Source organism: Octodon degus, unplaced genomic scaffold, assembly GCF_000260255.1.
Source record: "Octodon degus isolate 3935 unplaced genomic scaffold, OctDeg1.0 scaffold00309, whole genome shotgun sequence".
NCBI lineage: Eukaryota > Metazoa > Chordata > Mammalia > Rodentia > Octodontidae > Octodon > Octodon degus.
Genome location: NW_004524885.1, coordinates 767498 through 775818, shown reverse-complemented (window position 1 = coordinate 775818; position 8321 = coordinate 767498). Strand labels below are relative to the sequence as shown.

At 37.4% G+C, this 8321-nt stretch overlaps 2 pseudogenes; both read right to left on the bottom strand.

Moving 5' to 3' along the window:
- Positions 1–462: 462 nt before the first annotated feature.
- On the bottom strand, positions 463–909 carry LOC105740894 (annotated as a pseudogene).
- LOC101580620 lies at positions 886–3176 on the bottom strand (annotated as a pseudogene).
- Positions 3177–8321: the final 5145 nt, after the last annotated feature.

Here is an 8321-nt window from a genome sequence, read left to right as displayed (position 1 = left end):
TTCACTTATTTGAAAGTATATGTCTTTTAGCTCTAGACTAAAATAATTATTATTATAGCATAATGATTTCAATTATGCTTAGTCTATGAAATATTAAATCTTATTTTTAAAAGATAAACTGATCTTAAACTCAAATATTTGCAAAATGATTATAAAAATCTATTTATTTACAAAACAATAAGCAAAATTTAAAACCAATCTGAAATTACCAATGTAAACACAAAATTATCTAACAACTCTTCAGCTTCAGAGATAGTCTTAGTGGGACACACCTGTAACCTCAGCACTTTGGAGGTTAAAGCAGGAAGATCTGTGAAAGGGCAAGGCCAGGCTTGACTAATAGCAAGACCCTGTCTCAAAAAACAACAACAAAAAATATCTCTCGAGTTTTCAAATCTATCTCTACACAAATTTGTACATAAACTGTTTTTGTCAGTATACTTTTCTTTTGGTTTTGAAATCATATTTATTCTGATATGTATTAGTTATACCACAAATCCATGACAAACTACCAGGTCAATTTCACATTATTTCTTCAAACCTGAGGGTTTGTCGATGACTTCAAATTTAGGATCTTCAAGCTTGAAGCTAGAGAATGTGTTTATGTTTGCTTTACCGTACATTTGCTTAAGCTTACAAAGCTCACTCTCCAGTTCTTGCTGATATTCTGGGCCAGTATCAACAGGTCCTCCATATGCCTGTCACTTAGACTTGTATTCTCTAATCTTGTCCATGAAGATTTTCTATACAGGATCCAGCACCTTATTAAAGGCCACTGCTGAAGCATCAATGTTCCTTCACAAATGAACAGAGACCACTGACTCAACAACAGAGGAAAAGCTGAAGAGCCTCTGAAGAATCATGGAGATTCTACAGTACTTGCACTTAGTCCCGAGCTCCCAGGGCCTCTGCTGCTGCCACTGGCCTGTTTTTCAGTATCTTTTAAGAAAATCCAAGTTTTCCATAATTCCTTAAACATTTTCTCTATTAAGAACTTAAAAGAGATGTTCAGTAATTTCTAGGAATGCCAGGCAAGGTTGTACAGACCTATAATCCCAGCTCTCAGGAGGCTGAGGCAAGAGAATTACCATGAGTTTGAAACCAGCATGAGCTCCAGTGAATTCAAGGCTAGCCTCAAATACACAATGAGACCCTGTCTTAGAAAACAGACCCCCTAAAGAAATCTAGGAATATCCGTACATCAAAATATTTAGGGATTTATCTCATGTTATTAAATAAAATATTTTATTATTGAAATTATAAATAATATTTCTTTTGGATTTATGTATGTTTCCGTATTCAGTTCATCAATGGACATTATTTGGGTCCTGGCGATTGACCTGAGGGCCTCTGCACTGAGGTATATTCCCAGCCTGTTTTAGGTTTTATTTTGAGATAGGTTCTCGTTAAGTTGCCAGGGCAGGGATGGAACTTGCATCACTCCTGCCCCAGCCTCCCAGAGTGCTGGGATGTCAGGTGGGTGACAGGCCCTATGCCTAGCTATTTATGCTTTTTCCTCCCAGCTAAAAAAATGACAGAATTCCACGTGCAGACAACAGTTAATATAGAGTTAACTGTTAACACTTCCCCCCGGTGAATTCTCCCCCAGAACCCAACATCAGCTTTCACAAATATGCTCTGCCCACAGCCACGCACATCTGCAAGCAGTCTGTGGCCCTTGTGCACCTTACTCATTGGAAACCAGGCTACAATTATTCAGGGATAAAATATTTCAAGAAGGGACCCAATACTTGGTGCTTTCAGACGGGAGAAGAAATATCTGCTCATGTCTGCAGAGCTCAAAACACCCTACCCCACCTCTGCCCCGGTAGACACAGGGATTATTTCTGACTGATCACTAAAAAGGCAGCTTGATTGGCGCTTTGCCGCGGTTACAGCTGCAGCTCAGCTGGCCCTCTCAGCCTCCAGAGTCTGCTCCAACATCACAGTGAGAGAACACAGTGGGGCAGAGGGCCCAGGGCCAGGATCAGTTTCAAAGCCTGGCTTAGACAAAGGAGCCCATTGCAGAAGTCAGAGTCACAAACCTGTATTCCCCTGATCCCGCCCGCCAGAACAAACTTCAGGATGTGGCGCGCAGGCCTGGGGTCTACTTTGCACAATTTCCTATGAGAGATTGCAATATTAGAACCAACCGGCCCAGATCTGGGTTTTTTAGTCTTCCCACTAATATTCTTCCACACCCTTTCTAGTCATAACAGCCTTCATGGGATGGTAATGCGTGTAGCTCAGAGTCACAGACACCTGCCTGTCTAGCACAAGGTCCTGAGTTTGATTCCCAGTACTAAAATTAAACAAAACAGCCTTAAAAGAAATTTGCTGTGTCGTAGAGATGATTTCAATTTCTTCTTCTTGGCCTTAAGCACAGGAGCCTTAAAGACTATCTCACACGTGGTGCAAATGGGGCTGAAGTTACAGAAGATGGATAGACAGACAGAGCATACATAGCCAATTACAATGAGATTCCGGTGACAGAAGCAAGCTGCCTGGTAGTCAACGGGAGTGGGGGCGGAAGGATTAGCTTTGCTTTCTGATCTTGATTGGGGAGAACAACCCACAGTAAGTACTGCAGCAGAGATGTCATCTGGGGCTCCTTCAGATACAGCCTTCCTGTGTTGTGATGTCACAATCCTGCTGAAGGAGTCCTAAGTTGGAGACCAAATCACAGGCATCATCCAGAATACTTTGCTTCTGCATCACAAAGATGACTTTCGTGAAATTCATGTACTGCAGTGCATTGTCCTCCGTGGCCCTGATCACCAATATCCTTGATTTCATCTCCCGATTATCTTTAACTTCTTTGGTCATTCTATGAATATAGCACAAGGCTTTGGCGAGGGAGCCAGTCAGCAGAGTCTCCGTGTGTTGACCCTTTATGTCACTCTTGGTCATCAGATCTTTAACCTCCTCCACTGTCATATCATTGGCAGCTCTCAACAGCTCGTGTTTGCCATCTTTACTCCTGGAAGGATTGTCTCAGGAGGGCAGTTGCCGGGATCTCCGAAGAGGTCTCCCAATCTGCCACTCTTTCCAGAATACAAGAATTGACTCTCATGGATATGGCTGGCAATCACAACCAGCTGGTTGCAGTGGTTCATGAACAAATGGGTGTTCCCCAGAATCAGCACGACATCTGTGCATCGCGAGAGAGTGAACATAGGAGACTATGGTGACTCCCAGGCCTCAAAGCAAAGTGAGCAACAGTCTGGCGAGCACTCAAGCCTGTGCACTCCAACTTCTGGCATTGAGGAGTAACTTATAATTTGCATATTATAGAAAATACTATGTTTTCAGTATGGCATTCATAATTGTCCTATTGTAGGGTTATGTTATTTTCTTTTGTGGTTTCCTATGTTCACTAGTTTGTTACTTTTGTGTGTTCTTTCATTGGAGCTGATGTAATAGGAATCTAGGATCAAAACCTCATCTTAGCTCCCTATCTAATTTCTTCATCTCAACCCACTGAAATGGTATTTATAAGATATTTCTTTATGATATTTCCAAACAAACTTATACTGTTTTCAATATTCCCTATATTTACAGCGCTCACAATCACCCCTGTCTTCTCTAGTATTAACCCTCAATCCTCCCCATTCTTAGCGTATGGCTTTCTTCCCCTTCATTTCTAGCTTACTGTCCTCCCTATCAAAAAGGTCTGACAAGCAAATAGTATTCTTGAATCATAAAGTAAACCCATTTCTCCCACATCTTGTCCGTTTCTCCAAAAACCCTCCACAATCTCAATATCCATAACCAAACTAAAATAAAAATGGACTGATCCTAAAATTATCTTCTTATCTGCCAATCTTCCACCTTCAAATCTCCACATTGGTATTTAACACTCATCATCCAAATACCTTCCATTCTACCAATCTACTATTTCATGTACAACATCCATACATAATAAACAGTTATAGGTTGCATAAAGAATAGACAAAGTGAGAGAGTGTAACTGCATGGAGTATCACATAAAAGTGCTCTAAAGTTGCATTTGTGGATGCTTTTATAACTAGAAGTAACTGTAGTGGCAAAATATATGAACAGTCAAAAATACTTACAATACATAACAAGGGTAATACTAGCAATTGACAAAAATAAACCCAGAAAATGATTCACAGGGAGGCAATATTATACTATAAATTCCCATATCAGCTCCAAAGTCTCCTCAGTCTTTTATTCTAAACCTGCAATAACCCTCATCTCAAAGAGGGCGAATGATGTGCTAAGTAATAAGCAACTTTTGTGGGAACTCCTCACTTAACTGAGTTAGTATGGTTCTGGATTTGGAAGATCCACCTGAGGATTGTTGCTGAATTTGCATAATGAACAGGAGTGAAAGATTGGGTTCTGCTGATTTCCTGAAGAAGCTCCTTTTAAATTTATTATTATTTTTATTTTTACACATTTAGTACAGTGTCGACAGAGTTTCACTACACAGATTGAACTTGTAGTGATCCTCCTGTTTTCAGCCTCCCAAGAACTGGGACAACAGACATGCATCACCATACTCAGTCTTAGTGGCACTCTCAGTGCACCTCCAGGGTCAGGGCCAGCACAGAAGGTTGAGAATTGAACCCCAGCCCCTGCTTCTTCCTGAGCAGGTGCTTTAATCCTCTGAGGTATCTTGCTGGCCCAAGAAGTCCCTTTTTAGAAGTATTCATTCAAAGCAATTTTGGCTGCTCTCTTCCTTTGGGAGCGCTTTAATCCTGTTCTTTAGCTTGGACATCATCTCCTGGTTTCTAGTGCAGATCTCTCAGTCTTCTAGCACATATTCTTCACTCTTCTGGTTCAATCTTTCTAGTGTCCACTAGTAACGTTTGTGACTTTCTGATGCAGATCTTAATGCAGACTTGCATAGAATATTGTTGTGTGCTTCAACTCTTCATTGTAGACAGATGTCTGTATACTTCTAATTCCGACTTAATATAAGACAAAGTGTCAGAAATTGAGGATAAAAAAGTGAATAAAGGTGAGAACTTCAAAGAATACAAAGGAAGAAAAAAATAAGAAAACGGGATAAGTATTCTCAGAAACTACTAAATCATAATACAACCAATCCAAAACTAATTAAAATTAGAGGTAAACTAGAAGTTTACACAGATGTACTTACTAACAGCTACAGAAATGAAACAAAAAATTATCAAATGTATGAAAGCAGTTTGAAATAAAAGTGATGTTTGTAGAACACGGAACAATTATAATAAAGTACACCAAGACATATCCTTGATAAATTACCAGATATTGAGCAAAAAAGCCCACACTTCTAAAATCAGCTTGATAATGATATCTAAAAGCCAGGCTATATTCACAGTAAACTTCTAAGTACAAAGCCCAAGGTCATAAAAACTGGGTGGGAAATATTTCAATCCTAAATAATAAATAACAAACAGATTAACTTGTCTCACCAAGCTTTGTTTCAAAATAGATGTACACATAAAATATTTTCATTAAAAAGTCCACCTCAATATATAAGTGCTAAACCAGATCAGAGTAATCTCCACAGAAACAATGAATTGGACATAGTAAAACCACTGAGAAAATTAGTGAGATGAATACATAAACAGCAATAAATATAACAGGAATTATAAAACAAAAGGTATACATACAGAGAGAGAAGGAAATGATAATATACAACAACACATCTCAGTAATATCTTCAGCATCAACTGTCCAATTAAAAGAAAAAAATTGGAAGATTGAATTTAAAAAAAGTAATCCAACTGTCTATTGCATTCAAGAAGGTCATTGAATCCAAAAATATATTCATGTACTAAAAATTGAAAACAATATCTCATACATCAATAGTCCAAAAATACCAGGGGTAGCATATTTAATATCAGTCTTGGTAAACTTCAAGATAAATCTAATTAGAAATGTCAAAGAATGTCACAATATTCTAGTTAAGGGAACAATTTTAAAAGAAGAGATGGCATTGAGAAACATATTATGCTGTATAGTAGAGAACTTTTGTTCATAAAAAATCTACTGAAATTAAAGGATCAAATAAACACTATCATATAGGACTGGTGAAATAGTTCAGCAGACTGAAGAATCTGCTTTGGCAAGCTTACGCAAGCATAGGGACAACTGTTTCATCCCCAGCACCACATGCCAGCACCAGCCCTATCCCAAGAATGGGCTGAGCAAGCCAGATTCTGGGCATGTTGGTGCATGCCTGTAATCCCAGGGCTGGGAAAATCGCCATGAGTCTGAGTTGTGCAGCAAGAACCTACAGAAAAAAAAAACTAATACAACCATATTAGAACATTTTAATATCCGTCTGCCACAAAGTTATAGTTCAACTAAACAAAAAGCATAGAAGACATTTAAGATTTGTGACATCCTCAAATTTAAGGACTTATTAACTATACACAAAGCATTTCACCCTTCTGCAGCAGAGTATACATTCTTTTGTGCATAACATGTTAATTTTTGAAAAACAGATCATTTGATAACACACAAAGCTTCCTTTTGCATATTATCAGACCACTGTACAATGTGACATTGTAAATTCCATGCTCCATACATAATCTGGGTTTGTAAGTCCAATATTTATATTTCCCAACGCAGTCAGAGGTTGTCTGAGAAAAAGTGGTAGACCAAAGGAGAGGGAGCAGCTTCCTGGTCACTCTCACTTATGTATATAGGCAAAATTGGCTTCTGACCTGCAACATCCTGTGTTTGGAGGAGGACAAAAAAGGTAGGAAATCTTTTTTGTGTGTTTTGATTCTGCCATGTAATTGGGGTGCCATCAGTTTTTGGGAACTTCCCAGAATTACAATTCCTGCACTGTCTTTTAGTATCTCCAGCATTGAAGTGTGTGGATACAGAAACTTACTCAGCGACATTTAGTTATTTGTTTTTGACAAATGGCCCCAAACGCATGTATTGATGGATGATGGCCTATTCAGCAATTGGTACAGGAAAAGCTGGTTATCTGTATGTAGAATATTTAAACGAGATTCTTATCTCTCATCATACATTAAATTAAAGGAAAATGGATCAAATACCTAGTATTAAAAATGTAACAATAAACCTCTTGGATGATAAAATATGTAAAACTCTCAAATTTTCTATGTAGAACCTAAGTCGTACAACAAATAACAGCAAGAATCTACAAATGTTGTTATACCACACTAAAATGCTTCAGTACAGCAAACTAATTAATCCATAGCCTGGATAGACAGCCTAAAAATTGGGTTGAATTTTTTGTCAGCTACTCCTCAGATTATATCTAGCATATATGAAGAATTCAAACAATTAAATCACCTAAAATTAAAGACAGTACATTTTTCAATTGAAAAGATAAATATCTAATTTGAAAGCAAATTCTACAAGTTACATTTATTTCTATAACTCTGTAATTCTAGTATTATACAATATTTCCATTGTTCAATATGATATTTAAATCTATAGCATTCAGCATTTTAGAAGTGAAAAAGTAATTTCAATTTGGGAAGATATCATTGTTCTTATCATGGAATATAAAAGGTACATGTAAATTGAGATTACATGTACAACTGCTTCTGTGACAACTGGAGTTTTTTTGTAGTGACTGTTGGCAGTTGTAAAGTCAAAATTATTCATTACTTAGATGAAAAGATTGGTAAAGAAACTAAAAGGAGAAGTTCCGTCTCTCATGAATATGTTTATCATTTTATACATGCATATAGATACTAGTGTGTTTGTCTTTTATGGAAAATCCTGTCTTCGTCAATATGTTTCTGTTTCAAAAATCAAAATACTAATTTGAGTACTTGATGCATTTGCTAACATTATTGGAATGATTTTCTTAATATACTCAGAAATGGCATGGCCTATCTGAAATATTGCTATTTGATGAAATCGCTAAAATGATAATTCATTGCATTGAAATTATTTAAAATACTTTTAATAAATAATAGTATTATAAAGCAATAATTTGTTCTAAAACAGAAATTGATTTTAGTTTTTATCACAACCTATTCAATATTTTATATTTTCCTTTTTTCTTTTTTTTTTCTGTATTTAGGACAGGGTCCACAGGGTCTACAGTGTCTCACTACAAAGATCGAACCATAGTGATTCTCCTGTTTTCAACCTCCCAAGCGCTGAGATTGTAGGCATGCACCACTACAACCAGCCTCAATCACAGTCTCAGCACACACTGGTGGTGGGGCCAGCACTGCACACCGGGAATCAAATCCAAACACTGTGCTCTGCCTAAGCAGGTGCTTTAGTCTGATAAGCTATGAGGCCAACCCTAAGATTTTATATTTTTCAATTTATAATTGTTTTCAGATTTGTTGAGTTTGAGGTGAGCTT